This window comes from Anabrus simplex, chromosome 5 (genome assembly GCF_040414725.1).
Source record: "Anabrus simplex isolate iqAnaSimp1 chromosome 5, ASM4041472v1, whole genome shotgun sequence".
Classification (NCBI taxonomy): Eukaryota; Metazoa; Arthropoda; class Insecta; order Orthoptera; family Tettigoniidae; genus Anabrus; species Anabrus simplex.
Window position 1 is genome coordinate 437,613,012 of NC_090269.1, and position 22,550 is coordinate 437,635,561.

The 22,550-nt window shown below is 39.4% G+C and overlaps 1 protein-coding gene and 1 non-coding gene across 2 annotated transcripts in view; both read left to right on the forward strand.

Moving 5' to 3' along the window:
• The window catches only part of LOC136875079 (uncharacterized), a 191,798-nt gene that overhangs the window by 25,087 nt on the left and 144,161 nt on the right, over nucleotides 1-22,550 (forward strand). The window lies entirely within an intron of this gene.
• On the forward strand, nucleotides 4,480-4,553 carry TRNAS-AGA (transfer RNA serine (anticodon AGA)). Its single transcript has one exon. It is a non-coding gene; the product is annotated as a tRNA-Ser (tRNA).

Here is a 22,550-nt window from a genome sequence, read left to right on the forward strand (position 1 = left end):
TGTGCACGATATTTTTATTGTATTATATCGAAGATGCACAGATGAAAATAACATACTAGAACAGATTAACAAACTGGACCCTAACATACATTTCACAATGGAGACCGAAAGAGACCATACCTTAAATGTTTTAGACATATCTGTCACCAGACTTGAAGATTACCTAATGTATAATATATGCAGAAAACCTACACAAATATCAAACACAATAAAACAAGATTTCATTCATCCCAATGCCCATGAGAAAGCAGCGTACTATAGCATGATATGCAGAGAATTTAACATACCCTTATCTCACAATGACCTAAAAAAGAACGAAACTTAATCCATTAAATAGCTAAACAAAACGGATACAGAGATTCGATCAACAAAACCAACCAGAAAATAAAACATCAGCCAAAATAAAAATAAATCAAAGAATACAAATGAAAGAAAGACTCTGTGATTTTCACGTTTAACAGTGCCAAAATCCATCGCGTTACTAATATGTATAAAGGATGTAATTCAAGAACAGCCTTTAAAATATCATCCAATAATGCCACTATCCTGCATAATACTCAATCCATTAACAAAAAAAAATTACGACGAATATAATGCAATAATTGTGAGGCCAGTTACATAGGTTGTACTGGCAGAAGCTTCTTCATTCGGTATAATGAACACGTAAACACTATAAAACACAATCTTTTTTCATCTTTGCTTTGCTTTACCAATCATAAGCAATTTTGCTTTTAAGTTCCCAGTAATGTTACTACAGGCAAGAACAGTAACACTTTCCTTACTACGCTTGTATCCAGGTGCAGACGTCTTAGCTTGAACAATGACTGAAAACTCGCTGCACCTGTCCTTGAGAAAAACCTGGTCTTAACACATGACTGCCAGTGCTTGTCTCATTGTCGCACCCTCCACACCGGCTTGGGCTGTGATAGTTTTGATGCCAGCATCTTGAAATTCAGTCCAGTCTCATCAGAATTTAAAATCTGATCACTGGTTAATCCTTCAGCAAAATTATTTCTTAAAATTTCCTTTTAAATTTCACAACCTCATCGGATTTACCTGACAGTTTTTCTCCACAGATATTAAGGTGCCAAATACCGTACCATTTTTCCCACTGATCAAGCTACCCAGCACTGGCAGTAAAATTAGGGTCCTCTTCATTAAACTCGTTCTGGAAATACACCGCCATTATTGCAGAATGGGGCCAGATATTGACGTGACTTTTTCTTGGTTTTTAGTGAACTAATGAAATAGTGCTTCAGTTACTATTTCGTACTCACGTTTTTCATTGTTTTTCTAATTTTCAGTGCATCACTTGTTGCTCTGGTAGAGTGCCGCTTTTCAGTTTCTTCCCTCTTATGTTTCCAGTCTCACACTGTAACACGTCCAACACCATAATCTAAAGCCTGTTTTTGAAGAGTTTCCCCTTGGTCCAGTCTCTTTAACCCACTCAACTTGTCTTCGACAGAAACAATCACTTTCTTCCTTTTACTCGCCATACTCATGGAGGATTTGAAAACTATAACATCTGCACCCAACCAATACTACACTGAACAATGACTGAAAACTCGCTGCACCTGTCCTTGAGAAAAACCTGGTCTTACCGCATGACTGCCAGTGTTTGTCCCACTGCCGCACCCTCCACACCGGGTGTCCCAGAATTGCCTCCACCTAAAGTTCAAATTAAGCCTACCAGTGTCGGATAACATGGAATGTTGGTTAAGCAAAGGTCGGTTGAGCGAGACTCTACTGTATGTCATATATATAACCTGTATAAATTAGAATCAAGAATGCTGTGTGCAAGGACAGTCGAATGCAGGCGAATATATATGCGCGCAAGTTTTGGAGTGGTTGTGAATTATTGTGCTCACAGGGGTATGAGTGAGGGTATGAATGACTGGATCCTTTTACTCTCATATATACAGCATAAATCAAGATAATTATTATTCTAAGAGGACAGTATTTTGAGTGTAAAAATGTAACTTTAAAAATCTCTAAACACTACAGCTTCATTCCCAAAATTTAGTGGCTCAGTTGCTGATTTTGTGCATATCCATGATGCATTTCTCTCTTGATAATTGATAACAATTCATTGACTGACATCCAGTGTTAATATTACCTCTTGTGTTGCATGTAAGATCAACTGCATCAGCTGATTGCCTGCAACACAAGGCAACTTAATGATTGAACGGGACCTTATCTGCAGTCATTACTATAATCACAGATTAATTTTTGATTTGCAAGTTTGTTATTTTCAGTACATATAGTCAAATCAGAATTATCAAAGAATGTGAAGTTACTGAATAAAAAGCTATTCAGTAATCTCAGTGGTAGACAAGTGTTTGAGGTTAAAACTCAGTTACATGGAAATGTTCTTTTTCTTATAATGGACATAATCAGTACATGTTTCCATAAGCAGAAGGGGGGATAATAGTTTGGGTGAATCATGACCCTGTTTACAAGATTCAGTTACATTTTAAGAGAGCAGTCATCAGAGTCTTGAGCTTGTGTTGTTCCACAAAGCAACATTTACTAAATCCTATCATATGAACGTGATATTGTAATGAGTGGGCATCAGGAATTTACTTCTACTTTTTGATCATATGAGTGATGTAATGGTCCTCATTCTCTTTCAAATGTACTATTATAAAAAACATGACTGTGAGTTGCTGCATTTAGTTAGTAGATGTAGAAGAAAAAGAGGTGCTCACTAGAAAACAGCAGGATTTTCAACCAATCCCTCCACACAGAATAAGACAGCAGCCATACTGGAGACTCATTTGAACATTTCAGCAATATGATGATGTTTTGTTGTCTATTGCCACAGTCAGAGTAAGGGCCAATAAAGGTGTTTTTATGACTGTTGTGTGTCACTTGGTAGCAAATCTCGGATAACTTCATGTTGGGCAACTTTGCAGATGAACTAGGCAATGCCTATCAGTGGATGGCGCAGAAAGATCAACAATGGTACAGGCAGCCAGACTGTCCATAGCATTTCCTGGCAAGTGCACACAATGACATATCAAAGTAGTAAACTCAGTTCTTCTGAGAGCTCACTAATGAGAAATATGGACCAATCATTACACTCCTTCAACTCAACTTAATGTAATGTTAAAAAGGCAAAATGTGACTACCTATCAAAATTCTTGCTTAACATTGATATTGTCATAATTCAGAAAATGCATGCTTCCAGTCAAGAAAAGTTATGAAGTACAGGTTAAATTCCCTGGTGTATCACACTTGGAGCAACATACCAGCAGGTGTATGGAGATGCTAAGTATGTCTGGAGCAACATAGATGAGGCCTTGCTGATGCAGTTATACATACTTTTATCATATGATGTTTTGTGGCTTCACTGTCACAAATGTTTCCAAAGCTACCCAAAACATTCAGGCCTAAGTATGTCACACACACTGCAATTTACATAGGCAACTTCAACAGTTATCATAAATTTTCACTGTACTCTGAAAATGATGCAAGTGATAGCATGCTTGGAGGATGGGCTAAGGAGAACAATCTTCTTGTAGATCTTGATGCCAAAGGTCAAGATACTCTCATTTCTGCTGCAGGGGTCAAGGATCCAAATCCTCAATTACATTTTGTTAGCTGCAATAAAAGTGCTGTCCCATGAATGTCATTGGAAAAAACTTAGATGCCTATCCTCACAACGAATACAGACCTGTAGGCATTATGGCCCCTGTCATCCGATCAACATCACACGTCTGATGGAACATCCAGAAAGATGACTGGACTGAGTTTTCTGTGTAACTTGATCAGCGTAATCACTGGATACCTGTCACATAAGAACTACCAACACATCATTGGTGCAGTTACATCAACAGTTGAAGGGCATATGCCAAGAGGATACTGTACAGAATATATTCTGGGATGGAATGATGAAAGTGAAATACTATAGACATGATACTGTATAGGCTTTTGGGATTATGCCATGTCAAGAAAATAAGATGAAATTCTTTACGTTTTGCAGAGAACTGTGCTCTGCCTCATCAGAAGAAAATCTCCACTCTCCATGAGTAAAGCTACTTACACATGAATGTTTGAAATTAGACTTTATAATAGAAGTGGAAATGGTATGTTCGTTCGTCACCAGATGGCTCCCCGGACGTGGCACAGCGCTAGCGTTCGAAGCGGAAGCTGACTTAACCATCAGAATCAGTCTAAGAGGGCCACATAACATGTCTACGTAACATATGACATGTTCAGGTGTATGACATTGACACAAGTCTGGAATGAAACATCTGGCGATCAGGAACGTACGAATTTGGAAAACACCGGGTGCTCTAATAATGTACGTAACACGAACTAATAGGTTGAAAGTCAGTTTCAATTACAATGCGGTCGTGAAAATTCAATATTCATTGACTTGGCCCTCAACGGGCAACTTAAACGCACTCTACACTGTGATGGTAGTAGTGCCAGACCTGTAGCTTAGATCCTTTCCAACAGAGCAAAGATGGCCTAGGCCACCATAGCTCAATTGGTAGAGCAACCGACGAGAAATCGGGAGGTTGTGGGTTCGGATCCCACTGGTGTCTGGTTGGCCATTTTTGTTCTGTACTGAACATCTCTTCAACACGTACTAAATGTACGTAACACGACCTAATAGGTTGAAAGTCAGTTTCGATTACAATGCGGTCGTGAAAATTCAATATTAATTGTCATCCATGATGTTCATTGTGTGGCCTGCATAGTTTTCTAACATTATTTTTGAAGCTCAGTATGCCTAGAGGTGAGAAATGAGATTTCAAGGAGCACGTGCGTTGGCAGAAGAAAAATCTGAAATGACCAGTAGCGTAAGCGAAGTTGCGGTAAAACCAGCGTTACAGTTCCAGGTTGAAGAACCAGAGTTTTCTAACCTCACTAACATACCCAGTGCTAATGATGCAGATAGGTCTAGAGCTAAAAGTGCTTCACAGAAGCCTTATAAGGGCAATTCTTTCTGCTATCCTAAGTGAACATGTGTAGTGTAAACAGTGCAGTAGCAGTGGCTAGGAATAATTGTATAGTGGAGCTGGAAATGGTTTGTAAATATTGCAAAAGAATTCAGAGAAATTTTATAAATCACCAGCTGTAAATGTGAATGTGAGAGTTGAACCAAGAAACTTGGACAGTCTGAATACTAGACTAATATATGGCCTTCGCTGCAATGGGAAAGGAAGATCAGCTGCTGAGATGCTGTGTGGAGTTTTAAATGTACCATTTTCACCTGCAAAATTTCAAGACTATAGCTGTGTAATATGTTCAGCTGTAGAAGGTGTTGTATTACAATGTATGAAAGATGCAGTTGAAGAATCAGTAGTGGCAAATGACTGTGATGAACCTCGTGACCTCAGTGTAGCCTTCGATGGTACGTGGCGAAAGAGACACACCTCTCTTGATGGAGCATTAACGGCCACTAGTATTGGCACTGGAAAAGTAAGAGATGTGTACGTAATATCCACGTACTGTACATGTCCTGTGAGAATGAAGGATGCACATAAAGAAGATTGTGCTGCCAACTATGAGGGGTTAAGTTGGGCGATGGAGACTGAAGGAGCGAGAAAAAGTTTTCGTCGTTCCGTCTAATGGCGTAATGTTCGATGCATAAATTATTTAGGAGATGGCGATAGCAAGCCACATAATGATGTAAATTCTCTCAAAGGGTGTGGAGATATCGTAAATATAAATAAGATGGAATGCCTGGGCCAAGTGCAGAATAAGATGGGATCACGACTGAAGGCAGTTATAATAATAATAACTTTATTGAAGCGAATGCCAATGTCTATAATTACACAGTGAATTATTAGTCTTCACTGGTGCAAAACTTGAACAGTGACAGAGCATTTCTTACATTCCAACGTGTGATATCTCCCACATAGTTTTCCACACAGTAAACACAATTTTCATTTGGATCATGAAAACGGGAGTTGACGTATCTTGAACTGAAAGCCGTGAACTGCGAATCTGGTCACTGGATGTCTCAAAGTGTAGTTGGTTCCTTTGCAATCCTTCCTTGTCATAGCGTCTGTAATGTAAAAATCTTCCCATATTTCTGCTTTTTTCTTTTGATGTTCGACAATGATGCTTTCGTACGCTGGTGTGGATGGTAATGGTAGCTGTAAACGTAGGTCTTCCAGCTGCATGGGTTCTCTGCTCAATTCATAGGCAATACTCGAAGGCGAAAAACTCGACAGACATAGTGCACGCTTTGGGAACATCGACATAACTTTCTCCAAGTCCTTAAGATGCTCTTTGTTAGGTATTCCCAGACATTACAGATTCCATATGTGAGGATGGGAATTATTTTAGCTTTAAAAAGTTTCATTGCTGTTGCCAAAGAAAGTTTTGTCACATTTTTTATATCATTCATTGCGATTACCGCAGCTGCTACTTTGTCTCTGATATGGGCCGTCTATATGAAGCCTTGTTGTTGCAGTGTTATACCTAAGTATTTGAATCCCTTCACAATAGTTAGTGGTTTACCTTCCATGAAGATTGAGTCCGTTGCTGCTTGTTTGCCCCCTTTTTTAAATGTCATAATCACAGTTTCAAACTTAGCCCGTTAGAACGAGCCCATACTACTAGTCGGTCCAATGCTTCATGTGATGTAAGGATTTCTGTGATCGGGATGCAATAACCATGTCATCTGCATATAGATAGATGTCACTTCATGTGTTTTCGTTGCCTGTATTACATCATATGTTGCTATATTGAACAAAAATGGACTTAAGGGATCTCCTTGAAGTAATCCAGTTGTCTGAACGATAGGGTCGGATAATGAAGCCGTATCGTCAATCTGAACACTATTTTTGTCATAATATCTCTGATTAATCTATATATAGGATTCGTTTTTCCTATAAAGCTCTCAAGTTTGGCTATCAGTTTTCTACGGTGAATTGTGTCGAACGCTTTCGTGTAATCTACTTCATAGTATGATGTTTCTCTTTTGTGTATCTGAGTGCTTCTTGGATGTCATTTTGAAGGTATTGCGCTTCTTGTAATGTTGAATGGTTCTTTCTAAAGCCGAATTGTTCCTCTGGGATGTGCTTGTCGACTAAGGATGTTAACCTCTCCGTGAGCATTTTTGTAAGAATTTTAAAGATGGCGCACTCTAATGCTATAATCTATAAATGATTTTGGATCACTTCCCTTTATATAACGTCTTGTTCCTCGAAGTTCTCCACCGCTCAGGAATCCTGCCCTGTGACAAGCATTCGTCGAACAGGTCTGTCCAGATATTTATCGGCATTGGAGCTGCATTTTTCAAGTGTTCATTGAATGTATTATCGGGTTCACATGCCTTCTTGTCTTTCAGAATTAAAATTACTGCCTGTACTTCTTGTATAGTAAAAGGTTCAATTGGAATCCGACCTTCTGTATCTAATGTTTCCTTGAGTGGCCTTGGTTGTCAACACTTTGCTAATGTGTTGAGTCCAAGTTTCCATATGGATGTCCCTTGGAAACATCGGCTTCTTTTTCTTGAGGGCTATGCAAGGGTCCTTCTCTGCCTATTCCATAATTTCTGCTGTTTCTTCATAATAATTTAATTTTGTTTTTCTTATGGGATCTTTGTATCCTATTCCTTCTTTAGAATACTCCTTCAAGTCTTCTTTGGATATAGAGGTCATGGCAAAATGAAGCTTTTGGAGGGCTGATCACCTTGCTCTATAACATGATTCTTTAAGCCATGCTTTTGCCTTTCTTCGGCAAGGTCGTATCTTTTCTGTAGCACTGATAGTGGTGTGTTCTAGTTCTGTACCAGCGTTGTCTATCTGACCATTATATGTTTGTTGCATTACTCCCTTAATTTGTTCAGAGGTGTGTTTTAACATCTCCTCATTCAGTTTTCTTGAGACGCACATGGTCGAGGTTCTTTTCTGGGTTTCCTGTTGCAGAATGAAATTAGTGATTACGGGCATGTGTTTCCTTGCTACTTTTCTCATTATTGTGTTCCACCTTCTGTACGTTCTTCACATTTGAAAAGACTAAATCGATGGTGCTACTACCATTGTGACATGTATATGTTTTCTCGGATTGATTGTTAATCAGAGTTAACCCTTCTTCTTCGCGGAATCCCATGGCAGATTCTGTCTTCCGGTTACGAACATCAATCCTGCAGTTAATGTCACCCGCAATTATGACCAGTTCATGCTTATGTGCTCTTCGCAGTCCTATGTTGATAATATCAATTACGTTCTCTGCTATATATTCCGGATATAAGTATATATATTGTTTTCAGGACGTTATTCGTTGTATTGTTAATAAAGTCGTGTCTCCTGCTTCCCATGTCTCCGAAAGATAGATTGCCTTATTATGACTCCGTGCAGCTAAAATTCCGCCTGTTCTGCTAGATCTTTTAAATCAAAAGGGATTCCTACTTTAAACGCCGCCTTGTAGGTTCCCATTAGATTCAATTCATCGCATTCCATTTTCCCTTTTATGCCATTATCATCCATGCATTTACTTAGGTTGTCTTTATCTACAGTTTGATGGCGGCGTGCAACATAGAATCATGCTATCTTATCATTTGACCTGATACTCATATTTTAATTATTTTATGGGGATCACTACACTTATTGATTTGCCAGCTACAGTAAGCTCAACATAAAAAACTGCTCTTTTATTCCGCACAGAACTGTACATTGTTCTTCCTACAATACTGCACTCGATGTATTTGTTTACTATACCCTGAGTGTCAGCCATCTTGTTTTAATTATGCTGCCATAGTAATCATAAAAAAGACGGGCAGTCAACATGCTTTCACCGGCGTTGCCTAGTGTGGGGAGGTCCAACTGCTGCCCTCTAAGTTCCTGTGGTGGAGGGATGACGTGTTTCACCACACCAGCCCCCCACGGAGTCGAGGTAGTCACGGCTGAAAATAGTCCGAGAACCTAAATCTTTGGCCGGAGCGAGTTCTATGTGCCAAGACGTAGCATAGTGGAGCACTTTTAGCTGCCGGTGATGCTGCGGCTGTGTCATTGCGGAGAGTGTTCTCTGGGCTGGTACGATGATCCTGAGTGGTATTTTGTCCAGGTAAGGCTTTGTTATCAGCCGGAGGAAAGCAGGTTTTATCCTATCAATGCCGTCGCGAGCTGGCTTGCTTCTTTTCTGCACTGTCAATGTCCTATCAATTCGATCTAACACTCGATGTGGGCCAGTATATAGTGGATGTAGGGCGCCGTGGACCGTGTCATCACGTCGGGATCAACAAATGTGGGAATCACTACACTTATTGATTTGCCAGCTGCAGTAAGCACAACGTAATATAGAACTACACTTTTATTGTGCACGGGACCTTACTTTGTTTTTCCTACAATACCGTCCATAGATAACATTATGTGGAAACGCACTCGATATATTTGTTTACTATATCCTGTCTCAGCCATCTTGTTTTAATTGTGCTGCCATGGAAATCATACAGAGGACGGGCAGTCAACATGCTTTCACCCGCGTTGCCTAGTGAGGCGAGGTCCAACTGCTGCCGTTGAGGTTCCTATGGAGGAAGGGTGCCGTGGTTTCGCACAATCTCTTGTTCCAGTCATTCGTGTGTTTTCCCTGGATTTTCTCTTTCTTACCACTTCTGTCGAAGTCTTTTTTGTCCCATTGGGGATCTCTTTCTGTTTGGTTTTAGGGACTTGGAATTTTTTCTATCACCAAAGAGCCATCCTCTGTATTGTTTCGTATTTCTTCTTAGTCATTCGATAACGGTTCTTTTCCTTACTTTGATTGAGGATTAGGAGCTCATGGTTTTATAACACTTGGTTTTTGTAGGTCTTGTTCCAGCTCTTCATTAATGGACGATTTTATTTCTTCTTTGAGTATAGTTTCCATGCTTACTTTCATTTCTTCCATGAACGTTTCCATTTGCATTTTTACTTTATTCAACATCTATGCTTCAGTATCAGCTTTTGGGTTTATAGTCAGAGCACAACCATGTGTGTTTGCAGTTCTTTCCTTTTACAATATCAAACTCACCCCGTGTGAGCCCACTGCATTCGAAGTATTGCCATCTTTCACAATTTTCGTACTGAATTTAAGTGCTGCTGTTGTTGTTAACTTTCTTACGTATCTCATAAAAATCATTGTCCATTCCGAGTAGTGTCTTGTGTATTCTTTGATATACGTTCTGCGCTGTTATTCCGTAGCGAGGAATTTCCTATAGTTAATATGGCGGCGCTTAATAGATAGATCTAATTATGTCTATTATTTCAACCAAAGACACTTTCTTATTTTAACAAACACTACAGTGAATACTTCCTACCAACAACTAGCGTCTTCTAGGCTCAAATCACTCAGTGGAGCGCCCAAATATAACCTCAATCACAGTATAATAAATGAAAATCACTCCTCTGCTCGCACACGTGTTTCGATACTCCGGTTTTTGGAAGCTACGAAAAGAGCGGTTTGGACTCTTATTTTCATACACCCTCCTGAAATGAGGAGCCCAATCAAATGTTGTGGCTGGTAGGGCCTGAATGCTGGTGCAGGTATAATAGTAGCTTGATAACTAGGAAAAAGTTTTACTATCCTCACTTGCAGTGATGGAAATAATAAAGCCGGTGTTCATGGACTTTCCAAACCCCAATCTGCTGAAAAATGTCTGCATGGCCGGACACAAAATCCAAATGAGAGTGTAAACAATATCATCTGGAGTCGGACTCCCAAGACAATGTTTGCGGATATTTATACCCTACACTTCGGATTATTTGATGCACTAGCAACATTTAGTGACGGAATGTAACAAGATGTAAGAATTTGAAAAACTTGGGATTGGGTGTCGGAATCGAACTGATGATACCATGCTACGATGTGACGAGAAAAGGCACCGAATTGCAAACCGAAATTTCAAGGAATTATCCAAAGAAGCCAGAAAAGTGCATAAAGCTGCCAAAAGGAAATCTCTGGACCAGTTTGAAGGGGAAGAAGATTACCCAGGTTGTGGGGCAGGCTTATATTGTCATTCTAACTTTGGACGCTGTTTTCTCATAAATTTACTTTTCTATATTACATAACATACCTTTCTCAGCTTCTACGACGTGTAGGAACCTCAAACGTTCTCAATTTGTTTGTTGAAGTGTTCAATGTATACCGAAGGCCTCAAAAGCCTTGCTTCTAACGTATATTCACCTTAATGAACGCTGTGTTCTGCAAAATGTATATTTCTGGCACTTGAAAAATATATATTTAATAAACGGGAGGCACAATTTCAATTATATACGCTTCAATACCTAGTCAAGGTAAATATGTTAAACATAAAAATTGCATACGTCTGCCATGGGATGTCTTTGAAAACAGATGCATCAAGCTTTGATATTTTAGCATTGTGGGATAGGGCATTCCGGGTCCCCTTAAATGAGCTACTCTGTGAGTGCTTACAGTCCGAAATTATCGGAAGATTATTGCGCGTGATATCGTGACGTTAACCATTCGAGAGAAAAGACAGAACACATCCTCGTAACCAGTGAGAGCTTTTGCAACTTAAGACTACAGTGAATTTGATCTCGGATGATGTTCAGTCTCAGGAATGTGACGGTCATTGGTAAGTGCTCTCTGCAAGTGATATCAGTGAGTGAAGTGTTCAGTAGCAATTCGTTGTAGTGAGATTTGTCTTGGATTTTACTCTTGAACTATTGGTCAGGTGATTTTAATTTGTCACTGTAGATCGAGCCCCGAGGTTGACAATGAAGATCATCCTCCTCCGGATGGCGGACATTTCAAGAGGGACAAAGGGGCTCATCCCTTTATCTGCAGTCATTGCGGAAAGCTGTTCAGTAGCGGAAGCAGTCTGTCTGAACACGTCATGATCCACGTGAATCTGGCGGGCCACGAGTGTGAAATTTGCCAGAAATGCTTTACAAGGAGGAGCACGCTAAGTGTGCATATGCGGTTGCATACTGGTGACAAGAGATTTCAGTGCTCAGTATGCCAGAAAACGTTAAGCAGTACATGGCATTTGACCAACCACATACGTAGGCATACAGGTGTAAAGCCATACTGTTGCAGCATCTGTAGCACTTCCTTTACAGAGAAGGCTAGCCTGTCCAAACACATGTTAACGCATACCGACGAAAAGCTAAACTGCTGCAGTGTTTGTGGCAAGGCCTTTAGCCTGAAAGCCAATCTAATCAGACACTTGCAAATTCACGCAGTAAGAAAACCCCACCAGTGTAATATGTGTGCAAAGTCCTTCAGCCGGGTAGCCAGTCTTGAAGAGCACGCTAGAACACATATAGACATTAAGCTAAACAAATGTAATATATGTGGCAAGGCATTCAGACTAAAGGGTCATCTAACCGATCACGTTCGGACTCATACAGGAGAAAAGCGATACTCGTGCAGCGTCTGCGGCAAAGCCTGCAACCATAAAGGCGGTCTTACTGAACATATACGGACGCATACAGGTGAAAAGTCATACTTCTGCATTGTATGTGGCACGTCTTTTAGGTATAAGTCTTCGCTCAAAAAGCACAAATGCCGACCTTCAGGAGAGAGAAGTCACCCCAATGAAATATCTGTGGCAATACCTCTAGAGGGGAAGCCTGTCTGACACAACACTAGGGGAGTCATACCGGCTACACCAGCAAGGGATCAAACTGTACCCTTTGCGGACGCTTACAGGCAACGAGCTGTACTGAAGCCATATCTATGACAAGGCCAAGACCAACTTAAATTACATCTGACCGTAAAAAAAAAATGGCGGACATCGGTGTGCGATAAGAGAGGTTGAAGGACATGTTATACATGTGTATTCCGAGTCGCCTAAAGTAAATGTCACAAGTCGAACGTCATGAAATTCGACTCACTAACTCAAAATATGAATAATTAAACACCAAATGTAGCGTTATCGCGTATTGTAAGTCTAAATGAAATTTCAGAGGGGAAAATAACGAAGGGAGAATTATTGTGTCAACGTCAGGTTGAAACAGACACAGTATAAAATATTCCACATATGAATCTCCATTCAGCAAATATGGTATATAGATGTCAAAAAGGAACATTATTAACCTTACATGAAATACTATGTAACACCACCATTAACCACAGCCTATTATGTAATACACGCATACAAATTTCTCCAACAAATTTCAACCCTCCAAAATCCACCTGTGTTGTTTAGTTGGTACAAGCGATATTTGTATGATACACTTGACAATCTAAAGTACTCGTCACCTTATAGCTCACCAGAATTGATGGTATAATTGTATTTTGTATAAAAAAGAACATAATCCTCATGTTCACTCACGGGAAATGGGGTTAGGTTTAGTTTACGCATGGTCATTGTAAAACGTTGAAAATTAATTACATAATTCTTACACCACCATTTAAGATTAATTTAGTCTTTAAATCATAAATCTTGGTCGTGATTTTCCGGATCTTTCTGGGACGGATTTAATTTTCTGTGTAGTAAGGTATGTTGGGTAATAGGGCAAATGCTAGGACAGGCATCATTAGTTTTAATTTCGGAATTTTGCGCTGCACTCGAATTAGATCACCACCTTCTATGGGTACAAAATGTCTTCCCTAACAATACATTTGATTTCAAGAATGATAAAATTATTAATGCACACAACATTATTAGTCTATGATTCGGTTCGAAGTTTTCCTTACAAATGCTCTTAACCCAATTTTGCCTTAATACTAGGTCTTTTGGAAACGGGAACACTGAAGCTCTTACTTACATCCAGGCACACAGCACATTAAACTATAAACATATTGCATAGGTAACTGAAAATAGAGAAAATACTTTCAGAGGAGAACGCGAGAATCAACATTAACCTAATCACCACCGATATTGTTGGAGTAAATAAGGTCTTTGAGAACGAATAGCTCCTTACGACAATGAAACAGAATATAGAACCTTCTTAAGGCCATAAATTAATATAACGTACGATTAATAATATTCAAATTTCCGTAAATATTTGGTAACAACACGGCTTACACAAATCAAAACAAACGCATGCTAGCATTCCAGCTGCTGCCTTTATGGACACTTTCGATACGTCGGTTAAAGTCTGAGATATTGTAGTTGGTCAGAAAGACAATCTAAACAAACACTTGCTGTTGCATACAGTTAGAAGGGTTACTACTGGTTAGTCTGCTGGACGTCCTTCACCCAGAAACGCACGGTGGCGAAACATAATCGGGCCCTTACGTGCTAGAAGGCAAACGAGGGCTGAGTAATATTCTAAGTAATCCAGGGCGTCGTGAAACGTAACAGTGCCCATGTGGATACTTACTTACGAGAAGCGTCACCGCTGTACGTTTTGTGGCAGATCGTTTGAAATCAGCATCGTGCTGTCCATGCACACCAGCGAGAGGGAGCACGAATGTTCATTTCTATTATTTAGGCAAAGGATGGGGTGGATTCTCGATAACATTTCCGGACTTTGAATTAATATTCGAGTTCAGTGTTTCCATAACACAGTGATAGTTCGTGTTACCATTGACCATTTAATAATTATTTCAGTCAGTGAGGAGGATGTCTTTAAATATTTACGATCTATGTTCGTATTGTATCTAGGCTTTAATTATTTTGGATGGCGTGTACGTGAGTGGAAAAGTAGGATGGTGGTTGAAGTGCATGGAAGGGATTCTAGGATTACTCGGCCATGCTAGGGTCAGTGAATTAAAGTCGCTAGCCTACTCCTCGTACAAGTTTTAGATGAGAGGTGATGATCCAAATTTGGCAGAGTGGGTAACACATGGAATTACATACAATATAGTAGCGCTCTATCCATTAGACCACGGGATAACCATTATTAAATTCATGTTGTACATGAAGTAGTTGTAATATTTGGTGCTGATATTTTAGAAGGGCGATGCAAGCGGATGTATTTGAACTTCCTGATCAATGCCATTTAAAAACGAGTCGAGTTTACTTAAGTATTTTATATCGCGGCTTTATTTAGCGTAATAACGCAATGATAGCATAGTTAAATAATAGTAGCACGAGAGTTCTTTTCACAGGTTTTCATGGATTCATTGCAATAACCGACTGCAGCCTAGCAAAATGTATACGGCGACAGAGATTATGTTTAATTAACTGTCGTAAGGAGTTAGCCACTACTCTGAAAATTATATAGTTAATCCGGGATCGTGTTTCTCTACGCATCAGATGTTAGTCCGAATAGTTATTCAGTATTTTCTCATTTAATTAGAATCGACTTGCGTGTGTTCAATTAAAGTTAAAGGTAAGTTAACCTGGACGTTATAGTTTTTATCTTGGCTTGTGAATTAACGCAATTTATATTATCAGAATAATACTAGATTTCTGTGAACACTTCGTGTTGTAAATGCAATGTAGAGTAATATAATATTAATTCATTGGCACTTGATGTCCTCTTGTTGTGTGGAGATCACATAGGGCAGCAGCCACGTTCATTTATCTTCAGTGAAATTCACTTTGGTCATCAGACGCCTTTACATAATGTTAACCTTTAATTATAGTGGATGGTTATGATAATAAATTCAGTGATGGTAATTGGAGGTTACTCAGATTCAATTAAAATTTTCCTACGCTGATTGTTGTTTAGTGGACACCTTAATTTAAAAGAACGTGTGGAGATCAGTTCCGTATATTTCATAGTTATAGAAATGGGAAGCTTACCCCACAGTTGTTTACAAGATACGAGCAGACATATTTCAGGGCTTTTTTTGTTTTCAGGTTAACCTCGTTCGTTTTATTTAAAATATCCCATCAGAAATGTTGTTATGGTAAATATTAATAACATGCTGAAATCGACCAGCCGCAGTATTATATTAAGTTTGTTGACTTCAAACCACTGTTTATGTTCATACATGTAAACACACTCATCATCAGGTTTCACTGTTTTTATTGAATAAACATGACCATGTTAGAAAAGCTCCTTAGTTTAGTAAGTTGCCCATCCTTGATACCCGATAGACATGCCCGCAAATGACGAAGAGCTATTAACAGCCCCTGAGACCAAAGTGTCAGGATTCCTGTCTGACGACATAGAACAGGTAAATATCATTTTGACATGACGAAAACTGTTCAGTACTGTGCCGTTCCATTGTCCTAATTGCTAATCCACGGAGTCAACATGGTTACTATTTACCGCGAATGTAATTAAATAGTACGTATTAAAACGGCAGAGAAATACAAAGTTATACAATACGGATGCAATTCGAATCATAGTGGCCGTGACCGAGACAAAATGAGTCTTTAAAATTGTTAGCACCAACACTTGGAACAAGAGAGGACTGGCGAGAAAATCAGCGGACGCAATTGGGATTCGAACCCACTATCTCCCGGATGCGAGCTCACAGCGGCGTGCTTTTAACCGCACGGCCAATTCGCTCGGTTAAGTTATAATGGCGCCAATTGCTGCTGTTATGTGAAACGCCTCTCCAGTAAATCTCGTTAATTAGCAAGATTAACAGCCAACAAGTGCCATTTGTGACTTTCTCAGTGTAACTAAACTGTCATTGACCTGAAGCATCTTTCAATATGTCCGCGAAAGAAGCTATTCGTCGTGTAGCGTTTATTGAAGATGTTATGAAAGACTTCCAAGGCCGCCTGGAACACGTCGCAAGCTGCACCTGCCGCGCGGATGAGCTGCAGCGGTTAAAGGCTGAGTTCTCCCAGTTCCAAGAAAAGATGTCTAGTGAGCTGAAATACATAATAAAAAACTGGAATGTACTGAACAGCGCCTCGAACAACAGGCCGAGCTGCTTGATGAAGCTGAACAGTACAGCTTAGTGCTGCATGGTATTCCAGAGGAGCCGGCAGTGAGCGTTTACGATAAAGTTATCAACACGATGAAGGGCAAGTTAAATGTAGATATAACTATGTCTGATATAGATCGTTGCCATCGTTTAGGGGTGCTAAAACGAACCACAGCTCAGGTTGTTGCTACGGGTAAGCGCCCTATAATTATAAAGTTCGTGCGTTACCATGACCGGGACAGACTTTGGAGGGACAAGCGGCTGTTAAAAGGAACTGGCCTTCTACTGACAGAATCCCTGACAGGTATCAGAAAAACTATTCTAAACAGGCACGTGATCACTTCGGACTCCGACGGGTGTGGACACAGGACGGCCGCATTGTTGTTTTGAAAGACAATGGACAGAAAATGTTTGTTAGCAGCATGGCACAATTAATCGGCCTTATGTGAGCGACGAGATTGACTAGGAAAAACAATGAGTGATATAATAGCGTATAATGTTTGTGTATGTGAATGTGATAGTGTGTGTGTGAGTGATTGTGTAAATATTTCTGGAGGTGCTTATGAAACAACTAGGGTGAGTAGTTTGAATTTTTCTGTTGACAATGGCTAACGTAAATGAGTCAATTATTTATACCGAACAGCATGTCCGTGATGTCATTGACCCTATCCCTCTTCATTGTCGTCCGCCTTCACCCTTACCTTCCCCTTCACCAGCTGTGGCAGGAGACATTCTTAAGGAAAGGTTAGACATCGTTACAGCAGTCACTCAAATCTGATCTCGTAAAGCTGAATAACATGACGTTGCATCGCCTAGATCGTTTAAATCGTGTAGAGGGCGGTTGCGCTATATATTCCTTGGCGACTTAAAAAGTAAAATAATTATGGCCTCAGATCCTAAGACTCCATTTCGACCTGAATTCATGTTTGTTGAACTCTTCGTTAATAATCAAAAACTACTGATCGGAGTGGTATACAAGGCGCCGGACATACAACATATACATCTGACCTAGAAGTGGCATTATCGAAGTTAACTCCGCTGTACGAAAACATAATCATTCTTGGTGACTTCAATACTAATCTCCTGGTTACAAGTAACGAATCAACATACTTACAAAACTTATTCCATGGCATGGATTACAATATACTGACACTAGACGCGACTAACCATGTTCACAGAATAAACCACACGTCTCACACACTGATTGACCTTATTATAACAAACAATCCGCAGAAAGTGGTAAAACATGGACAGCTTGCTGTACCAGGTATTTCGACCCACGATCTCATATACTTATGTTACTCTTTCAAGGCACCAAAGTACAAAACCAGGTACATAATGCGAAGAGACTTCAAGCATTTTAATACTGAGATAATACGAAATGAAGCATATCAATTGCCGTGGAATGACATTCTACTGACTAATGACATTGATGATAAGGTTGACAGACTGAACTCTTTAATATTAGAACTGTATGACAAGCACGCTCCGAAGAAGCAAATTCGAGTTTCTCACCCTTCGTCTCCTTGGCTAACAAATGAAATTAAGTCGGTCATGGCAAATCGTGATGCATGGTATAGGCGATTTAGGCGAACTGAAAGCACTAGTGATTTCGAAAATTACCGTATTCTTCGAAATCAAGTTAAGAAATTAATTCGTAACAGCAAGTATAAATATATTCAAGAGATAACAAACAGACGAAACTCAGCAGTAATATGGAAACATTTGCATCAGATGGGTATAGGTCGCAGCCTGACCATGCAGACACCCAGTATACCACTTGATGATCTAAATTCTCATTTTACGAAAGCAGCATACACTAATAATGATATTAGTGACAATAATGACTATGATGCTAACTATCGTAATAATGATAATGATAATAATAATCATCATCATCATCATCAACCAGTTGATGACCTAACTGATGATATAAACGCCATAAATGCTCATTCCCGAGTAAATCAAGTAAAATTCACTTTCAAAAAAGTTGGGGCGAACGATGTGAAGCGTGTAATTTACTCCCTCAAGTCTGATGCTCCGGGTAATGACGACATACCATTATCTTTCATAAAAATATTATTGGTGCCATATTACCTATTCTGACGCATATATTTAATCATTGCCTCGTGCAGGGAGTATTCCCAACTGTGTGGAAGCACGGTATCGTCATTCCTATTCCTAAGAAGAATTCTCCTAGTTTACCATCAAATTATCGTCCTATATCCATTCTCCCACACCTTTCCAAAGTACTAGAACGCTTGGTACACGAACAAGTCCTCGCTTACTTGACTAACTTCTCACTGCTTGACCCTTACCAATCTGGTTTCAAGAAAGGACACAGCACAACGACTGCCCTACTGAAAGTAACTGATGATATCCGACAGGAAATGGACACTCGACAAGTGACTGTACTGGTTCTACTTGATTTTTCTAGTGCTTTTGATACTGTTGTTCCTCAACTGCTACTTTCAAAATTGGATTCATTAAATTTCAGCAAGACGGCAATAAACGTTTTCAGTTCGTACCTCAAAAATCGCCGTCAGTGTGTCAAAGTAAATAATAGCAGATCTGAGTGGCTTAACAAACCCCCTCGGTGTCCCCCAAGGGTCTGTACTTGGACCATTGCTGTTTGCAATTTACTTACACGATGTTGCCAAATCGATTACACATTGCAAGTATCATCTTTATGCTGATGATCTGCAGATCTACTACCACTCAAGAATTGATAAAATTCAGAGTGCTGTAGAAAAAGTTAATGCTGATTTAAGTCTCATAAGTAATTTTGCATTGAGTAACAATCTCAAAATTAATCCTCTTAAAACGCAAGCAATAATCATTGGTACTTCTAAAAACTTACACGTCTTAAAACAATACGAAATTCCTCCTGTAGCACTAAACAATACCATTATTCCATTTTGTGAAACAGTTATGAATCTTAGTGTGGCTATAAGCGAAACATTGAACTGGTCGCAACATGTGATGAAAGTGGGCCAAAACGTATATCAAAGCCTGCATCCTCTGAAGCGGTTTAAAAATATATTTCCTCGGTCCTTGAAAATAAAGCTCATTCAATCACTCTTGTTTCCAATTCTCGAATACTGTGATACAGTTTTTATTGATATCAATAACGAGCAAAGCATGAGACTGCAACGTGCCCAAAATGCATGCATCAGGTATGCATTCGACATACAACCATACGCCCATGTATCCCCATTCTATACACAATTATCTTGGTTACGACTGAATGACAGACGTGGACTCCACGCAACTACTTTGGTGTATCAAGTGCTTTCTGAAAACACTCCTCCTTACCTATCCACCAGATTTCGCTACCTTAGTTCCCTGCACCTGTTCAATACCCGGTCAGGCTGTACGCTAGAAATTCCTGTGCATCGAACCGCAACCTACAGCAGATCGTTCACTATCACCGCCACGAGCTGGTGGAATGAACTCCCCAATGACATCAGGGAAGCTAAATCTAAGACAAAATTTAAAATCCTTTGCCAGCGTCATCTTTTAAGCACTTCCAGTCTTTCTTGAGTGTGAATGGGATGCATGAATGAGAGTGAATATGGTTGTTTATTGCAATGTGTTCCTGTATATAATTTAGTTATACTTTACTCACCTTAGTTTAGTTAGTGATACTTTAGTTGCTTTAGTTATACTTTAGGTTGTAAAGATTTCATATGTTTAAATTTTATGTACAATATACATTGTATATACATGAAGTGGTTAAGTGTAAGAAAGGGCCGGGAGCCCTAACTTCGTCACAATAAAGACGCTTTAATAATAATAATAATAATAATAATAATAATAATAATAATAATAATAATAATAATAATAGAGTATGAAAATCGAAGAAATGGTTGTTGAACCCAAGACATACCTGTGCTCCCCCTTCCTGCATGCCACTTGCTTGTTCCTTTAATTATGAGTAAACCCGTAATCCTGATCTACGTGCCGCGTCAGCTCTTCTACGATAACATTGTGTCTGTCAACATGTTCTGAATGCAAAGGCCTCGGCCTCTCCTTCCCATTCCTAGGCCTTTCCTATCACATCTTCGCAATAAGACCTATTTGTGTTGGTGCGACGTAAAGCAAAATAGCAAAAACCGTTATGGCTTGATTCGGCAGTTATTTATTCCTTTCAAATGTTTATTGAAACATTTCAATATGTTTCTCCTCCACTTCCTTACCGTAAGGTTATTCTTTGTCATCGGCATTTCATGTTATTATCGCATCTAGATGGCCACTCAATGAGTGTTACTGATCACCCTTCTGGAGTCCGGAAGCAGAAAAAGGGTGGATATAAAAGATCTGGGATTGATGACGAGATAATTCATGAAATGCCTTTTGCTCCTTTCGCACGCGGAAGGTTCTCTGTCGGAGAAAATTGCGCAGAAGAACGGGCCGCTTCTCGGTGTACATCGTGAGGTGTGCCCTGAGAATTATGTTGTGGCTAAAAAACCTAAAACCTACTCCCCTGGCTTACAAGTCAGCAAAAAAATCTCGCCACGGACGGCCTTTTACTACAGCAAATATCTGTGTGTTATCAAACAATTTATCGGTCAACATTATTGCCATAACCAATGAACTCGTGTTTGTTGAGATTTGCGGTATATTATATGATTTATTGAGTTATTAGAAGAATGAACAGTTTCTCTGGACAAACGATCCTATTCAATATCCAAACAATGGACCTTACCACAGTTCAAAACATTCTGTCATGACGATTTTCCCTCTGGCCTTTTTACAAAGAAATCCCGGCATTGTCTCATACATTACCTCTGGAATATCTTCCAGGAACATACCTCATTAATCGAGTCGCATGGTTCCATAACTACATGGACAAATACGACATCTCTACCACCGAAAGTTACGGAAAGTTACGAAGTTTCTCAGTTCAGTTGGAAATACGATCCTCCAGACGCATGTGACACTGACTTCAATATCGACCTCAAAGCTCATTAGACCGAACCCGGGAGCTATCCCGTTCTGACAAAACTATCACAGAATGGCCTTTCACAAAACAAAGTGTTCACCGCGGATATAACAAATACGCGTTCCATTACTTATTCTTATTGTTATGAGATAATTATTGTAAATATTAATTATTTTTAGTGGTGTATTCATACGCTAAATAAATAAACAATTGTTATTGACATCAACAAATTACAGGTTGACCAAAACTTAACAGTTCAGGTACGCAACTGATTCTATGTCTGTGGACATGAATTCCCGAAATTAACATAATAAACATCCTCTAAATTTCACTGTTCTATGGTAAACAAGATCCTGACAACGTCTGAACGAATCCCTTGAGAAATGTGGTATATTAAACTCCCATCCGTAAGAAACTCATGACACAAATTGTATTACAACACACTGTCATTTCTAACACAAGCAAACATCGTAAATTTCGCCATGGGTGTTCTCAGCACACAAAGAAGTAGTTTCAACTGTAGTGAAATGCCACTAAAATAAAACAAGGCAAAATCAGCCCTGCACATTACAAAATGCTAGTAACGCAAAATACACAGAACTACAATGTAAAAGTTTTTGGAATATTCAGACCTTCTTTAACTTGTACCAGCTCCCATTTTCAGCTGACCAGCATCCTCTCCATGTTATTCATTATGAATTTATTGGTTTCCTGTACGTAAGTTTCCATCATAATATTTTGCATTTTGATAATTTTATTTTTCTTTCTTGACTTAATCCTAAGAATCTCGAAGAGAAAACAAAATATATACCCTCACGATCATCTCCACACGTTAGTAATGATCGCATTTCGATCATCCAGTGTCAAATTACCGCGCGCACACGCAGTGGCCTCTTGTTACAGAGAGTGACACCGCAGT